Genomic DNA, 18166 nt, shown 5'->3' with positions numbered 1-18166 from the left:
TACCACCTGAGGCACCAGAGAAGCTCGAAATATCTCACACACAGTATTAAAAGGAAAGCCACAGTCTGGGTGAAAATAGTTGTAGCATATCTATGAAACAAAGGATTAATATTCACACAATATAAATTCCTTATATAAATAAGAGAAAGACAATCTAACAGAAAAATATGGGGAAAGAAAATATGCTCAACCTCCCTAGTAGTTTGAGAAATTCAAATTAAAGAGTCCATCAGATTGGGAACTATTTCTAAATTTCACAATACCAAGTGTTGACTATTAGTTATATGGAAGTGAGAAATCTTACCTACTGCTGGTGGAAATGTAAATTGGTAAGGCCACTTAGGAGAGCAATTTAGAAATGCCTTGCCCAGTTGAAAATGTGCACGTCCTATGATCCAAAACTCCACCTCCAGATACATAATTTAAAAGAAATGGGGGAGGAGCCAAGATGGCGGAGGAGTAGGACGGGGAGAACACTTTCTCCCCCACAAATTCATCAAAAGAGCATTTAAACGTCGAGTAAATTCCACAAAACAACTTCTGAATGCCGGCAGAGGACATCAGGCACCCAGAAAAGCAACCCAACTCTTCGAAAGAAGCGCGACTGAACAAGTAAGCCTAAAAAAAAAAAAAAAAAAAAGTGTCCTCCACCGTGCCCTTTGAGTCAGGGCGGAAACCAGATACTGAAGAGACTAGCAAACAGAAGAAGATATAACAGAGGGAAACGCCTTGGAAGCTACAGGCAATAGATCAAAACCCTGTGGTTACTACGGACTACATAGGAAGGGGCCTATAGATCTTGAGAAATATAAATCTGACCAAGGAACTAGCCAAAAATGAACTGAACCCACAACACCCACAAAAAAAAAAACAAAAAAGTCCTAGATATATTTTTATTATTTTTACGATCATTCTTTCTTTTTTTTTTTTTAATTAAAAAAAAAAAAATTTAAGTCCTCTATTGTTCCTTTAATTTTCACTTTTATAACCTATTACTTTGCAAAAAAAAAAAAAAGACCCTATTTTTTCTTCTTCAGCAAACTTCATATATATATATTTTATAATTTTTTGACCTTGGTTTTTTTTTTTTTGGTCTTTGTTTTTTCTTCTTTTCTTTAACATTGTATTTTTGAAATTCCAAACTCTACTCTAGATTTTTAATTTTCGCTTTTTGGTATATGTTATCAATTTTGTACCTATAGTTTTTTTTTATATAATTTCTGTGACTTTTTTTTTTTTTTCTTCTTCTCTGTTTCTTTCTCTTCTTCTTTTATATAACATTGTATATCTGAAATTCCAAACTTTACTCTAGATTTTTAATTTATGCTTTTTGGTATTTGATATCAATTTTGTACCTGTATTTTCTTTATAATTTCTGTGACATTGTTCGTATTTGTTTGTTTGTTTTCTCTCTTTATTTTTCTTCTTCTTCTTTTTTTTTTTTTAAACATTGTATTTTTGAAATTCCAAACTCTACTCTAGATTTTTAATTTTTGCTTTCTGGTATTAGTTATCAATTTTGTACCTGTACTTTCTTTATAATTTTCGCGACCTTGTTTGTTTTTGTTTGTTCGTTTTTTCTCTCTTTCTTTTCCTTCTTCTTTTCTTTAACATCGTATTTTTGAAATTCCAAACTCTACTCTAGATTTTTAATTTTCGCTTTCTGGTATTAGTTATCAATTTTGTACCTGTACTTTCTTTATAATTTTCGCGACCTTGTTTGTTTTTGTTTGTTCGTTCTTTCTCTCTTTCTTTTCCTTCTTCTTTTCTTTAACGTCGTATTTTTGAAATTCCAAACTCTACTCTAGATTTTTAATTTTTGCTTTTATGTATTTGTTACCAATTTTGTACCTTTAAGGACCCAATCTTCAGGACCCATTTTTCACTAGGGAGTGAGATTACTGGCTTGACTGCTCTCTCTCCCTTTGGACCCTCCTTTTTCTCCACCAGGTCGCCTGTGTCTCCTCCCTAACCCCTCTCTACTCTACCCAACTCTGTGAATTTCTGTGTGTTCCAGACGGTGGAGAACACTTAGGGAACTGATTACTGGCTGGATCTGTCTCCCTCCTTTTCATTCCCCCCTTTTATCCTTCTGGCCACCTCAGTTACCTTCCTCCTTCTCTTCTCTGTATAACCCCGTGAACATCTCTGAGTGGTCCAGTTGTGGAGTGCACATAAGGAAGTGACTACTGGCTAGCCCACTCTCTCCACTATTGATTCACCTCATCTCATTTGGGTCACCTCTAACTCCCTCCTCCCTCTTCTCTTCTCCATGTAACCCTGTGAACCTCTCTGAGTGACCCTCACTGTAGAGAAACTTATCATCTTTAATGTAGATGTTTTATCAATGGTGTTATATAGAAGGAGAAGTTTTGAAACTACTGTAAAAATAAGACCGATAATCGGAAGCAGGAGACTTAAGTCCAAACCCTGACTCCAGGGAACTCCTGACTCCAAGGAACATTCATTGACAGGAGCTCATCAAATGCCTCCATACCGACACTGAAACCAAGCACCACACAAGGGCCAATAAGTTCCAGGGCAAGACATACCAAGCAAATTCTCCAGCAACAAAGGAACACAGCCCTGAGCTTCAAGATACAGGCTGCCCAAAGTCACCCCAAAACTATAGACATCTCATAACTCATTACTGGACATTTCATTGCACTCCAGAGAGAAGAAATACAGCTCCACCCACCAGAACACCGACACAAGCTTCCCTAACCAGGAAACCTTGACAAGCCACCTGTACAAACCCACACACAGTGAGGAAAAGCCACAATAAAGAGAACTCCACAGACTGCCAGAATACAGAAAGGACACCCCAAACTCAGCAATTTAAACAAGATGAAGAGACAGAGGAATACTCAGCAGATAAAGGAACAGGATAAATGCCCACCAAACCAAACAAAAGAGGAAGAGATAGGGAATCTACCTGATAAAGAATTCCGAATAATGATAGTGAAATTGATCCAAAATCTTGAAACTAAAATGGAATCACAGATAAATAGCCTGGAGACAAGGATTGAGAAGATGCAAGAAAGGTTTAACAAGGACCTAGAAGAAATAAAAAAGAGTCAATATATAATGAATAATGCAATAAGTGAAATTAAAAACACTCTGGAGGCAACAAATAGTAGAATAACAGAGGCAGAAGACAGGATTAGTGAATTAGAAGATAGAATGGTAGAAATAAATGAATCAGAGAGGATAAAAGAACAACGAATTAAAAGAAATGAGGACAATCTCAGAGACCTCCAGGACAATATTAAACGCTACAACATTCGAATCATAGGGATTCCAGAAGAAGAAGACAAAAAGAAAGACCATGAGAAAATACTTGAGGAGATAATAGTGGAAAACTTCCCTAAAATGGGGAAGGAAATAATCACCCAAGTCCAAGAAACCCAGAGAGTCCCAAACAGGATAAACCCAAGGAGAAACACCCCAAGACACATATTAATCAAATTAACAAAGATCAAACACAAAGAACAAATATTAAAAGCAGCAAGGGAAAAACAACAAATAACACACAAGGGAATTCCCATAAGGATAACAGCTGATCTTTCAATAGAAACTCTTCAAGCCAGGAGGGAATGGCAAGACATACTTAAAATGATGAAAGAAAATAACCTACAGCCCAGATTATTGTACCCAGCAAGGATCTCATTCAAGTATGAAGGAGAAATCAAAAGCTTTTCAGACAAGCAAAAGCTGAGAGAATTCTGCACCACCAAACCAGCTCTCCAACAAATACTAAAGGATATTCTCTAGACAGGAAACACAAAAACGGTGTATAAACTCGAACCCAAAACAATAAAGTAAATGGCAACGGGAACATACTTATCAGTAATTACCTTAAATGTAAATGGGTTGAATGCCCCAACCAAAAGACAAAGACTGGCTGAATGGATACAAAAACAAGACCCCTACATATGTTGTCTACAAGAGACCCACCTCAAAACAGGGGACACATACAGACTGAAAGTGAAGGGCTGGAAAAAGATTCTCCATGCAAATAGGGACCAAAAGAAAGCAGGAGTAGCAATACTCATATCAGATAAAATAGACTTTAAAACAAAGGCTGTGAAAAGAGACAAAGAAGGTCACTACATAATGATCAAAGGATCAATCCAAGAAGAAGATATAACAATTATAAATATATATGCACCCAACACGGGAGCACCACAGTACGTAAGACAAATGCTAACAAGTATGAAAGGAGAAATTAACAATAACACAATAATAGTGGGAGACTTTAATACCCCACTTACACCTATGGATAGATCAACTAAACAGAAAATTAACAAGGAAACACAAACTTTAAACGATACAATAGACCAGTTAGACCTAATTGATATCTATAGGTCATTTCATCCCAAAACAATGAATTTCACCTTTTTCTCAAGCGCACATGGAACCTTCTCCAGGATAGATCACATGCTGGGCCATAAAGCTAGCCTTGGTAAATTCAAAAAAATAGAAATCATTCCAAGCATTTTTTCTGACCACAATGCAGTAAGATTAGATCTCAATTACAGGAGAAAAACTATTAAAAATTCCAACATATGGAGGCTGAACAACACGCTGCTGAATAACCAACAAATCACAGAAGAAATCAAAAAAGAAATCAAAATTTGCATAGAAACGAATGAAAATGAAAACACAACAACCCAAAACCTGTGGGACACGGTAAAAGCAGTCCTAAGGGGAAAGTTCATAGCAATACAGGCACACCTCAAGAAACAAGAAAAAAGTCAAATAAATAACCTAACTCTACACCTAAAGCAACTAGAAAAGGAAGAAATGAAGAACCCCAGGGTTAGTAGAAGGAAAGAAATCTTAAAAATTAGAGCAGAAATAAATGCAAAAGAAACAAAAGAGACCATAGCAAAAATCAACAAAACCAAAAGCTGGTTCTTTGAAAGGATAAATAAAATTGACAAACCATTAGCCAGACTCATCAAGAAACAAAGGGAGAAAAATCAAATCAACAAAATTAGAAACGAAAATGGAGAGATCACAACAGACAACACAGAAATACAAAGGATCATAAGAGACTACTATCAACAATTATATGCCAATAAAATGGACAACGTGGAAGAAATGGACAAATTCTTAGAAAAGTACAACTTTCCAAAACTGGACCAGGAAGAAATAGAAAATCTTAACAGACCCATCACAAGCACGGAAATTGAAACTGTAATCAAAAATCTTCCAGCAAACAAAAGCCCCGGTCCAGACGGCTTCACAGCTGAATTCTACCAAAAATTTAGAGAAGAGCTGACACCTATCCTGCTCAAACTCTTCCAGAAAATTGCAGAGGAAGGTAAACTTCCAAACTCATTCTATGAGGCCACCATCACCCTAATACCAAAACCTGACAAAGATCCCACAAAAAAAGAAAACTACAGGCCAATATCACTGATGAACATAGATGCAAAAATCCTTAACAAAATTCTAGCAATCAGAATCCAACAACACATTAAAAAGATCATACACCATGATCAAGTGGGCTTTATCCCAGGGATGCAAGGATTCTTCAATATCCGCAAATCAATCAATGTAATACACCACATTAACAAATTGAAAAATAAAAACCATATGATTATCTCAATAGATGCAGAGAAAGCCTTTGACAAAATTCAACATCCATTTATGATAAAAACTCTCCAGAAAGCAGGAATAGAAGGAACATACCTCAACATAATAAAAGCTATATATGACAAACCCACAGCAAACATTATCCTCAATGGTGAAAAATTGAAAGCATTTCCTCTAAAGTCAGGAACAAGACAAGGGTGCCCACTTTCACCATTACTATTCAACATAGTTTTGGAAGTTTTGGCCACAGCAATCAGAGCAGAAAAAGAAATAAAAGGAATCCAAATTGGAAAAGAAGAAGTAAAACTCTCACTATTTGCAGATGACATGATCCTCTACATAGAAAACCCTAAAGAATCCACCAGAAAATTACTAGAAATAATCAATGACTACAGTAAAGTTGCAGGATATAAAATCAACACACAGAAATCCCTTGCATTCCTATACACTAATAATGAGAAAACAGAAAGAGAAATTAAGGAAACAATTCCATTCACCATTGCAACGGAAAGAATAAAATACTTAGGAATATATCTACCTAAAGAAACTAAAGACCTATATATAGAAAACTATAAAACACTGGTGAAAGAAATCAAAGAGGACACTAATAGATGGAGAAATATACCATGTTCATGGATTGGAAGAATCAATATAGTGAAAATGAGTATACTACCCAAAGCAATTTATAGATTCAACGCAATCCCTATCAAGCTACCAACAGTATTCTTCACAGAGCTAGAACAAATAATTTCACAATTTGTATGGAAATACAAAAAACCTCGAATAGCCAAAGCGATCTTGAGAAAGAAGAATGGAACTGGAGGAATCAACCTACCTGACTTCAGGCTCTACTACAAAGCCACAGTTATCAAGACAGTATGGTACTGGCACAAAGACAGAAATATTGATCAATGGAATAAAATAGAAAGCCCAGAGATAAATCCACGCACATATGGACACCTTATCTTCGACAAAGGAGGCAAGAATATACAATGGATTAAAGACAATCTCTTTAACAAGTGGTGCTGGGAAATCTGGTCAACCACTTGTAAAAGAATGAAACTGGACCACTTTCTAACACCATACACAAAAATAAACTCAAAATGGATTAAAGATCTAAACGTAAGACCAGAAACTATAAAACTCCTAGAGGAGAACATAGGCAAAACACTCTCCGACATACATCACAGCAGGATCCTCTATGACCCACCTCCCAGAATATTGGAAATAAAAGCAAAAATAAACAAATGGGACCTAATTAACCTTAAAAGCTTCTGCACATCAAAGGAAACTATTAGCAAGGTGAAAAGACAGCCTTCAGAATGGGAGAAAATAATAGCAAATGAAGCAACCGACAAACAACTAATCTCAAAAATATACAAGCAACTCCTACAGCTCAACTCCAGAAAAATAAACGACCCAATCAAAAAATGGGCCAAAGAACTAAATAGACATTTCTCCAAAAAAGACATACAGATGGCTAACAAACACATGAAAAGATGCTCAACATCACTCATTATCAGAGAAATGCAAATCAAAACCACTATGAGGTACCATTTCACACCAGTCAGAATGGCTGCGATCCAAAAGTCTACAAATAATAAATGCTGGAGAGGGTGTGGAGAAAAGGGAACCCTTTTACACTGTTGGTGGGAATGCAAACTAGTACAGCCACTATGGAGAACAGTGTGGAGATTCCTTAAAAAACTGGAAATAGAACTGCCTTATGATCCAGCAACCCCACTGCTGGGCATACACACTGAGGAAACCAGAAGGGAAAGAGACACGTGTACCCCAATGTTCATCGCAGCACTGTTTATAATAGCCAAGACATGGAAGCAACCTAGATGTCCATCAGCAGATGAATGGATAAGAAAGCTGTGGTACATATACACAATGGAGTATTACTCAGCCATTAAAAAGAATACATTTGAATCAGTTCTAATTAGGTGGATGAAACTGGAGCCTATTATACAGAGTGAAGTAAGCCAGAAGGAAAAACATAAATACAGTATACTAACGCATATATATGGAATTTAGAAAGATGGTAACAATAACCCGGTGTACGAGACAGCAAAAGAGACACTGATGTATAGAACAGTCTTATGGACTCTGTGGGAGAGGGAGAGGGTGGGAAGATTTGGGAGAATGGCAATGAAACATGTAAAATATCATGTAGGAAACGAGTTGCCAGTCCAGGTTCGATGCATGATGCTGGATGCTGGGGGCTGGTGCACTGGGACGGCCCAGAGGGATGGTATGGGGAGGGAGGAGGGAGGAGGGTTCGGGATGGGGAGCACATGTATACCTGTGGCGGATTCATTTTGATATTTGGCAAAACTAATACAATTATGTAAAGTTTAAAAATAAAATAAAATTAGAGAAAAAAAAAAAAGAAATGGTGAAAAATGCATGAGATAACATTAAATGCATGAGATAATATTTAATGATTGATTGATAATCAATATTGATTAAATATCAATAAATATTCAATATTTATCAAATTCCTACCTGAACCCATAATCATAGTAGGTTTTGGGAATAAAAAAGTAGACAACACTGCTCTCAAGAAACTAAGTGAAACTGACATTTATGGAGATATATAGATTAGATATAGACATAGAGATATAGATATTTTATAAGTATTAAATATAAAATATATTTTATAGAATAGTCTGTATCAGTTCAAACAGGATTGAGTACTTTGAAGCAAAATTGAGCAGGATGAAAGGGTGGGGGCTGGAGGTGCTATTTTAGGAAGGGTGGACAGGGAAGACCTTCCTGAGAAGGTAAGTTTGAGAAAAGACAGAGAAATGAGGGAAGAAGGTCTGTGTTTAAGGTCTGAGAAAGTACATTTCAGAAAAGAAAGCATGGCAAACACAAATTCTCTGAAGCAGAAATGACTTGGAATACTGGAAGAAAGAAGCCCACGAGGTAAAGTGGAATCAGTGTGTGGGGTACGGTAGAAAACTATTGTAGTAGTGGGAGAGAGACGGTGGTGGTTGAGGCTTGTTTAAAAGTGTTGAGAGGGCTTCCCTGGCGGCTCAGTGGTTGAGAATCCTGCCAGTGTAGGAAACACGGATTTGATCCATGATCCAGGAAGATCCCACGTGCTGTGGAGCAACTAAGCCAGTGCAGCACCACTGTTGAGCCTGTCCTCCAGCCCAGGAGCCACAACTCCGGAGCCCTTGTGCCCCATCTACTGAAGCCCATGCGCCTAGAACCCATGCTCCATAAGAGAAGCCAGTGCGATGAGAAGCCGGTGCACCATAACCAGCAAGTAGCCCCCGCTCACCACAACTAGAGAAAAGCCTTCACAGCAACGAAGACCCCACACAGCCAAAAAAAAGGATTGAGAAGTGATTGGATTCAGGATACAGAGCAGACGCTTGGTGATTTGGATTTGAGGTGTGAGGGAAAAGGTTCAAGGCCAACTGAGGTTTTTGGCAAATGTGCCTGGTGAAGCCATTTATGAAGACAGAAATAATTAAGGAGTAGCAGGTGGTAAAAGGAGGCAGGAAAGGCTAGTCACTACAGTATTGTTGGTATAAAAAAAACCACTGGAAATACCCTCAAGGATGAATGGCTCGAGTGCAGACAAAGTAGGGTATATGCATTTGATGAAATACTATACAGAAGTTATAATAACTAGTATCAGTACATGAATGAGTCTTAACAATACTCTGCAATATCAAATTGCAGAATTTTATATTCAGTATGATACTATTTGTAAACTTTTAAAATACAGATACCAGATATTGTTTTTGGCTATAAATATATCAAGCAAAAGCATAGCAACATGGAGTAGATTTGTGCCAAATTGATGTTACTGGTTGTCTCTGGGGAACAAGGGAGATAGGGAGTGAAGATGGGAAGGGCACATAAGGGACTTCCCCTTTACTGAAGGGAAATATGAAAGAGTGACATTTGTTCATTTTGCATGATAAGTACATGGATGGTTTGTATTCTCGAATGTACTTTAAAAAAAAAAACTTTTTTATTTTGTATTGGGATATAGCTGATTAACAGGGCTTCCCAGGTGGCGCTAGTGGTAAAGAACCCACCTGCTGATGCAGGAGACATAAGAGACACAAGTTAGATCCCTGGGTTGGGAAAATCCCCTGGAGGAGGGCATGGCAACCCACTCCAGTATTCTTGCCTGGAGAATCCCATGGATAGAGGAACCTGGTGGACTGCAGTCTGTGGAGTCACAAAGAGTCAAATATGACTAAGCTTCTTAGCACCACACGCATAGCCGATTACAATGATGTGATAGTTTCAGGTGAATAGCGAAGGGACTCAGTCATACATGTACATGCATCCATTCTCCCCCACTCCCCTCCCATCCAGGCCGCCACATAACATTGAGCAGAGTTCCTTGTGCTCTACAGTAGGTCCTTATTGGTTGACCATTTAAAATATAGAAGTGTATACATGTCCGTCCCAAACTCCCTAACTATTCCTTCCCCCTATCCTTCCCCACAGCAACCATGACTTTATCAAATGTACTTTTGAAAATGTGTTTTCATGGAAGAACGGCAAAGAAAGACTGACCAGTGTCTAGGAAGACAGGCCCAAGCCAGTCCCATGCTTCAGTGGAATGACTTCGCTAAGCTAAGTCTCGTCAGTCGTGTCCAACTCTGTGCAACCCCATAGACGGCAGCCCACCAGGCTCCGCCGTCCCTGGGATTCTCCAGGCAAGAACACTGGAGTGGGTTGCCATTTCCTTCTCCAATGCATGAAAGTGAAAAGTGAAAGTGAAGTCGCTCAGTCGTATCTGACTCTTAGAGACCCCATGGACTGCAGCCCACCAGGCTCCTCCATCCATGGGATTTTCCAGGCAAGAGTACTGGAGTGGGGTGCCATTGCCTTCTCCAGTGGAATTACTTTAATAGCACTTAAAAGCTTGAATGAACTGATGACACAGCAGCACCCAGCATGGACTGACAGATGAGGGTGATCCACTGGCTGCCAGTGCTGTTAAGATGGTGACTGCTGTCTACATCCCATGGGTCCCCAAACCATGTCCACACCTGACTCCAGCTCATAGCGTAAATGCAGCACCCAAACTGAAATTTAGATCCAACCTAGAGAAAGGGAGAAGATTGACCTGGGTTATATTTCTGCCAGTGTCAGGATAGACATTGAGTTTATGCTGAATTTTTTTAAATTTAATTGGAGGATAATTGCTTTACAAGATTGTGTTAGTCTCTGCCATACATCAACATGAATAAGCCATAGACACAGTATGTCCCCTCCCTCTTGAACCTCCCTCCCACCTCCCACCCCATCCCACTCCTCTCAGTTATCACAGAGCACCTGATTTGAGCTCCCTGCATCATACAGCAAATTTCCACTGGCTATCTATTTTGCATATGGTAACGTATATGTTTCAGTGCTACTCTCAATTCATTCCACCCTCTTCTTCCCCCACTGTGTCCATATGTCTGTTCTCTATGTCTGTATCTCTGTTGCTGCCCTGCCAATAGGTTCATTGGTGCCATCTTTCTACATTCCATATATATGTGCTAATATGTGATATCTGTTTTTCTCTTTCTGACTCACTTCACTCTGTACCATAGGCTCTAGGTTCATCTACCTCATTGAAGTGAAGTGAAAGTCACTCAGTTGTGTCCGACTCTTTGCAACCCCATGGGCTGTAGCGTCCATGGAATTCGCCAGGTCAGAATACTGGAGTGGGTAGCCATTCCCTTCTCCAGGGGATCTTCCCAAGCCAGGGATCAAACCTAGGTCTCCTGCATTGCAGGTGGATTCTTGACCAGCTGAGCCACCAAGAAAGCCCATCTACCTCATTAGGACTGCCTCAAATGTGTTCTTTTTATGGCTGAGTAATATTTCATTGTCTATATATACCACAACTTCTTTATCCATTCATCTGTCGATGGATATTTAGGTTGCTTCCATGTCCTAACTGTTGTAAATAGTGCTGCAGCGAACACTGGGGTACCTGCGTCTGTTTCAGTTATGGCTTTCTCAGGGTATATGCCCAGTAGAGGGATTGTTGGGTCATATGGTACTTCTATGCCTAGTTTTTAAAGGAATCTCCATATCATTCTCCATAGTGGCTCATTTTTATGTTAGGAAAGAAGAAAACAAGGATGGATAGTGATGTAAATAAATTTCTGATTGAGGAGAAGAGTGGGTTGTTTTGGGTTGGGAAAGGCAGGGGAGGTGGCCTGATGCATTGAGAGAATAAGTGTGGCGAGAATAATGGAATGAGGTAACTGGAAGGCCAGGAGCTGTGGTTCTGGAGAGAGGTGTTAATTTATAGTATGTGAGGTTGAATGGCTCCAACTGGGTGTGACTATAGGACTCGGAGAGGGAAGGTGGAAACAGCTGGGATCGCCTTCCTTTTCTCCTGATTTATATTTGGTGATGTATAAAAGAAAGGGTTGTCTCTTTATTTTGTAGACTGTAATTGTGAATGGGCTGGTGGTTAAAGTATTCTGCTCATTGTTTAATATTTCATGTATCTGCAGAATTACAGAAATCAGAGAGTCATGAAACTAGAAAACCCTGGAGAGGTGGTAGTCTTCCTTCCCACTACCTCCAAAGTGTCAAGGCCAGCATTATGTATATGTAAGGACATCTTAGTATAAAAAGTCTAACTTTTCGAGGCAACCTACTTAAATATCAATCACCTTTGATTTAAGCTAAGTTAATTATTTTAATCTAATACCTCTCTGCTTAGGAACAAATTCTTGAGTTCAGTAGGATGAGGAATTCTGTCTCAAATTACAAATGGAAAAGATAGGTAAATGCCCTTTACACTTATCCTGAGTTGTGACTTCTCTATCGTTGGATCTCAAGTTATAAAAATATGTACAATTTTTCCCCAAATTGTCAAAGATCAAAACATTTGATAAAATACTGATTTAATACAGATTTAAGGAAGTAACTGCTCCTATGTAGTTGATGAGTATACAGGGATAAAGAGCAAATATCTTTCAAAAGTAAAAATGTACATACCCATGGACACAAATTCCATTTCTAGGTGTTTATTCAGTGAGTCTATTCAATATTGTTAATAATATGAAAGATTGACAACGTTATATCTTTCAATAGAATCATGAAATAAAATAACCCAGGCATTCAGTGAACACCACACGGTGATTAAATAACCAAGGCGCTAGCTCTCCATGTACTAATATGGAAGAATATGATATATTGATATGTGAAAAAATCAAGGTAGACAGCAGGATGTATATTATGCTAGCATCTGTCTCTTTGTTGGCTATGAGGGGTACTCCATTTCTTTTAAGGGATTCTTGCCCACAGCAATAGACATAATGGTCATCTCAGTTAAATTCACCCATTCCAGTCCATCTTAGTTCACTGATTCCTAAGATGTCAATATTCACTCTTGCCATCTCCTACTTGATCACATCCAATTTACCTTGATTCATGGATCTCACATTACAGGTTCCTATGCAATATTGTTCTTTACAGCATCAGACTTTACTTTTGTCTACGGCCATACCACCCTGAATGCGCCCAATCTCGTCTGATCTCGGAAGCTAAGCAGGGTCGGGCCTGGTTAGTACTTGGATGGGAGACTTTACTTTTACCTAGATAAACCAAGACAAGCCTAGACAGCACACCTAAACCTGGTGAAAAACCTAGACAGCATATTAAAAAGCAGAGACATTACTTTGCTGACAAAGGTCCGTATAGTCAAAGCTATGGTTTTTCCAGTAGTTATGTACAGATGCTGAGAGCTGGATCATAAAGCAGGCTGGGCAGCGAAGAATTGATGCTTTCAAATTCTGGGTCTGTAGAAAACTCTTGAGAGTCCCTCAGACTGCAAGGAGATCAAACTAGTCAATTATAAAAGAAGTCAACCCTGAATATTTATTGGAAGGACTGTTTCTGAAGCTCCAATACTTTGGCTACCTGATGCCAAGAGCTGACTCATTGGAAAAGACCCTGTTGCTGGCTAAGATTGAAGGCAAAGGGAGAACAACTTGTCAGGGGATGAGACGGTTTGATAGCATCACCGACTCAAGACACATAAATCTGAGCAAACTTCAGGAGATGGTAGAGGACAGAGGAGCTTGGCTTGCTACAATCCATGGGGCTGCAAAGAGTTAGACATGACTTAGCGACTGAACAAGAGCAACATCAAAGTGGATTCATTTGTAGTGGTTCCCTAGGAGAAAGCAGTTTCCTGAGGAATCAAGTTGGTTTTGGTGAGAGGGAGTTTAAAAAAAAAAAAACTCTGGTGCATGCAATTCTACAATGAAAAGTTAGTATCCTAGAGATTTTCCAAATGGTAGTTCCCAGGTGGTAACAGGCATTATAAAGTGAGCAGACTTCCCTGGTGGTTCACTGGTTAAGAATCTGCCTGCCGATGCAGAGGACATGGGTTTGATCCCTGGGTTTGATTCCACATGCTGCGGGGCAGCTAAGCCAACGTGTCACAACTTCCGAGCCCACATCCTAGAGCCCCATGCTTTGGATCAAGAGAATCTACCACAATGAGGAACCTGCACATCACAGCGAAGGGTAGCCCCCACTTGCAGAAATTAGAGAAAGCCCACATGCAGCAACAAAGACCCAGTGCAGCCATGAATAAAGAAATTTTTTAAAAGGCACTGAGTGTTTAGGAGAAATGGGGAAAGCTTGTATCTTTATAGAGAAAACAAACATAAAGTCCACACAGTTTTTGTGAAGCAAAACTCTTCTCTGAAAATTACAGAGACCCAGGTTTGATCCCTGAGTCAGGAAGATCCCCTGGAGGAGGGCATGGCAACCCACTCCAGTATCCTTGCCTGGAGAATACCATGGACAGAGGAGCCTGGCAGGCTACAGTCCATAGGGTCGCATAGGCTACAGTCCGACACGACTGAAGCAACTTGGCACATACAATGCCTCACCAAATAAGTTTGGGCAACTATTGTTAAACAATAGTTTAACATTTTATTTTTTCTTGGTGAGACATCTCAGAGCCTTTCACATGCAAAAAAACTAGGCAATGTCCAAAATTAGCTTTCCACAGAACCTTAAAAAAAAAGTCACAGCACATCTTGTGAACTAATGTTATACAGGAGAGTAGGGAATAGTTGAGCCTTCCTATTCCTCCCCTGGCCTCCCATTTCTATCCTGATGATCTCTTCCATCTTGTTTTACCTTACCTTCCCCAAAATCATTACATATTCTCCATTATGATGTCTATGCTTAGAAAATGTTGATGTCATCAAGAGTGATGATGACCTTCTTGCAAAGGTTTCCTTACCACTCACTGCCATAATCCTATGCATGAGTACAGCAGGAGATTCTGCATTTTCCGACCCATCACTATCTGTAACAAGACAGAGAGATCAGTGTCAGATTGGAGCAAGCCTGAATGTGACATCTCACTGTCAGTGAGGCCTGTCCTTCGGGTGTCATGGCACTCTCTGGAGTCTGGTCTTGCCTTCTCTCAGTCCTCAAAGGCTAGGTTTAGGGCTTGGCCTTAGGCCTCCCTGAAGCAGTCATAGTGCCTTTTCCCCCCACTCTTTCATGTTTGATCATCTAAGTTCCTAGATTCTTTAAGGCTAAAATTGAATTTCATTAGAGTTAAAAACTCCAGATTGTAGAATGCCACCCATCTCTGGCCAGTCAGTACCTACTACGAATATGACATGACTTGGCAGTGGAACATATTTCCCAAGGTAAATATGGCAATGGGACATATTTCCCAAGGGTAAAAGCCGTAATGGTGGCCCTGCTGGTCATTTTCCTCAAGAGAGTCTTATTATGTACATATTTGTAAAATTAGGATAGGGCTTACTCCAGCCTTAGTGTCCATCTGAACATTTTATCTCATTTCAGAAGAATTACGAATTCATCTATAATGAGCTCTGAAAAATGTTTGTCTTCACTGAAATTTTGGAGATGTAGCAAAGTGGTAAATCATGTAACAAACAACAGAACTTAGTTAATCCGCTTTCCTATTTCCCCCAAAGCACGTATATCACAGAGGAACTGCTGTCAAAATACCGCTCCTCAGCTTTCCAGTCACTTCCCTTCTCTCTCACTTGTCTACTGTGTCTCTCCACTTCCTCTTCAATCCAAATCTTTTCCACTGTAGGTGATTTTTTACCTTTTAAAGAATTAATATAGGGGAATTTCCTGGCAGTCCAGTGGTTGGGACTCTGTGCTTTCACTGCAAAGGGCCCAAGTTCAATCCCTGGTCATGGAACTAAGATCCCACAAGCCACATGGAGTGGCCAAAAAAAGATTAATATAAATCACTCTACCTTTTCCTCCAGCTCTTCTTTCTAGCCCTTATCACCCATTCTCCCACTCCCTTCCCCCACTTACCCTGTCTACATGGAAGCTGGGGAAGAATAGAAAAGAGAAGAAAGTTCTTACATGTTACACTTTTCTTCTCTTATATACATATAATACACATAACACATGGTGTATGTTATGGTACATATTTAACTGTGCTTCGTGCTTAGTCGCTCAGTCGTGTCTGACTGTTTGCAACACCATGGACTGTAGCCCACTAGGCTCCTCTGTCCATGGGATTCTCCATGGCAAAAATACTGGAGTGGGTGGCCATTCCCTTCTTCAGGGGATCTTCCTGACCCAGGAATCAAACCTGGGTCTCCTGCATTGCAGGCAGATGCTTTATCATCTGAGCCACCAGGGAAGCCCACATATTTAATATGTTGTGTGTATTATATAATATGACATATTACACATATATAGTTATATATTAATATGTTATCTGGACTGTCCAGTAGAACCTCATTATAACATACCTTGCTGTCTGTCCTGTAAGACTGCTAACTTAATCCCCCAATCAGGTATTTTCTGATATTCCAGTAACTAGTTCTCTTTTCAGAGTTCATGCCCTTCACTCAGTTTCACGGTGTAGCAAATGGTATTCTAGGGAGTCTCTCCAAAGATTGTGTAATTAAGCTGAGTGTGGTTAACACAAATGGACGAAATACCCAGATATTAGTCATCTCTATAAATAAAGGTGAACATCTGTCTGTGTTCCTCTGGTCAGATGGCCTGAGCTCACGTGGGAAGACCCTCTGATGTTTTATTTGTGCTCAGCAAGATAAGGAAAGCATTGAGTAGGAACTAGGTCAGCTGCCTTCCATTGCTTATCACAGTCATCAAAGCAGATTTCTCAGGCTTCAAAGTCTCATGTCTTTTAAACGGATTCTGTGTTCTCTTTTCTTCTGTACAAACTAGAAAGGTATTTACCAGTCATCTCACTGTCAAGCCAGTTTATACATCATAGTGTGTGTGTGTGTGTGTGTGTAGGCTTGTGTGATTTTTCTCAACTTCTTTTTTGGTTTACGTATCTGATTATTTACTGGAAGAATGTTTTGTATATAAGCTATGCAAAAACATTATCTAGGCTGAGTATAAGATTTTAGAATCAAAAGTAAGAACTTCTTCAGAGAGAAACAAAACTTGAAAAAGAATAGAAAATGTGAGCATATACTTCCTGATCTTCCTGCTGCTTGATCTTGGTCAGAGTGAAATAAGGATTCGGTGATGAGGACCATATCCTGTTGCCATGGAAATGATTGTACTGTCATAAATTTAGTACTATGACTTCATGGTGAAAAGGAACAGATGGTCTGGGAGAGAATGAAGGCCGAGGGTTAGCAAAATTGTTTGGGGATCTTAGATCCTTTTTGGGAGTAGGTGGGAGCATAAATAATAAGCAAAAACTATTTCCCTCTGTGGTTTTACAAAAGCCACTGAGCAAGAAAGAGCTTAGGCAGGTAGAACTACAAAGTTCATTTCTTCCAATGGGAGAAAAACATTTTAATGTAAGATGAAGCACAGGTCAGAACACAGTACAACTTACAATATTCCAAAACTGTCTCTTCATCCTTTACCAGTCTCTTACTTGACCACTACTGAAGTTAGTACTATCTGGAGGCCTTGGTGCCAGCAGTAAGGCCCATGTTGGCCAGATTTTTTTCACACTGTCCCATTTTTAGGTATGTCTGGCTTCAGTGTTGGTTTGATTCTGGCATCCTGAGTCATACATTTCCAAACAGCCTCAAAACACAAGCTTGAACAGTTTGGCTAGGAGCGTTGAGGCCTGCTGTAGTGGTATATGTAGCTAGTTCGTCTTACCCCTGGGTGGTCACAGGTCCAGACCTAATTCTCCAGCCATGTTGGCCCTCTGGACAATAATCTCCACTGATAGGACAGCACAGCCAAGGTGTCCCCAGCAGCTCAAAAACTGACCAAAAGCAGTAACATGTAGGGCTTCCCAGGTGGCTCAGTTGTAAAGAATCCACCTGCCAATGCAGGAGGTGCAAGAGATATTCCGATCCCTGGGTCAGGAAGATCCCCTGGAGAAGGACAGGGCAACCCATTCCGGTATTCTTGTCTGGAGAATTCCATGGACAGAGGAGCCTGGCGGGCTACAGTCTATGGGGTCACAAAGAGTCGAACACGACTGAGCATGCATGCACATGCACTAGCATTTAGAACTGTCAGCCTGGTATTTTTCCATTATGATACTGTTCTTTTAAAGGACAACGAAATTCTCCAAGCTTATAAATGCCACTAAAAT

The 18166-nt window shown here is 39.6% G+C and overlaps 1 protein-coding gene across 6 annotated transcripts in view; it reads left to right on the top strand.

Moving 5' to 3' along the window:
- Positions 1–18166, top strand: part of NMNAT2 (nicotinamide nucleotide adenylyltransferase 2) — a 226243-nt gene that overhangs the window by 21215 nt on the left and 186862 nt on the right. The window lies entirely within an intron of this gene.

The sequence above is a fragment of the Bos taurus genome, chromosome 16 (assembly GCF_002263795.3).
Source record: "Bos taurus isolate L1 Dominette 01449 registration number 42190680 breed Hereford chromosome 16, ARS-UCD2.0, whole genome shotgun sequence".
In the NCBI taxonomy this organism is placed as follows: Eukaryota; Metazoa; Chordata; class Mammalia; order Artiodactyla; family Bovidae; genus Bos; species Bos taurus.
This window is presented reverse-complemented; position numbering and strand designations above follow the sequence as displayed.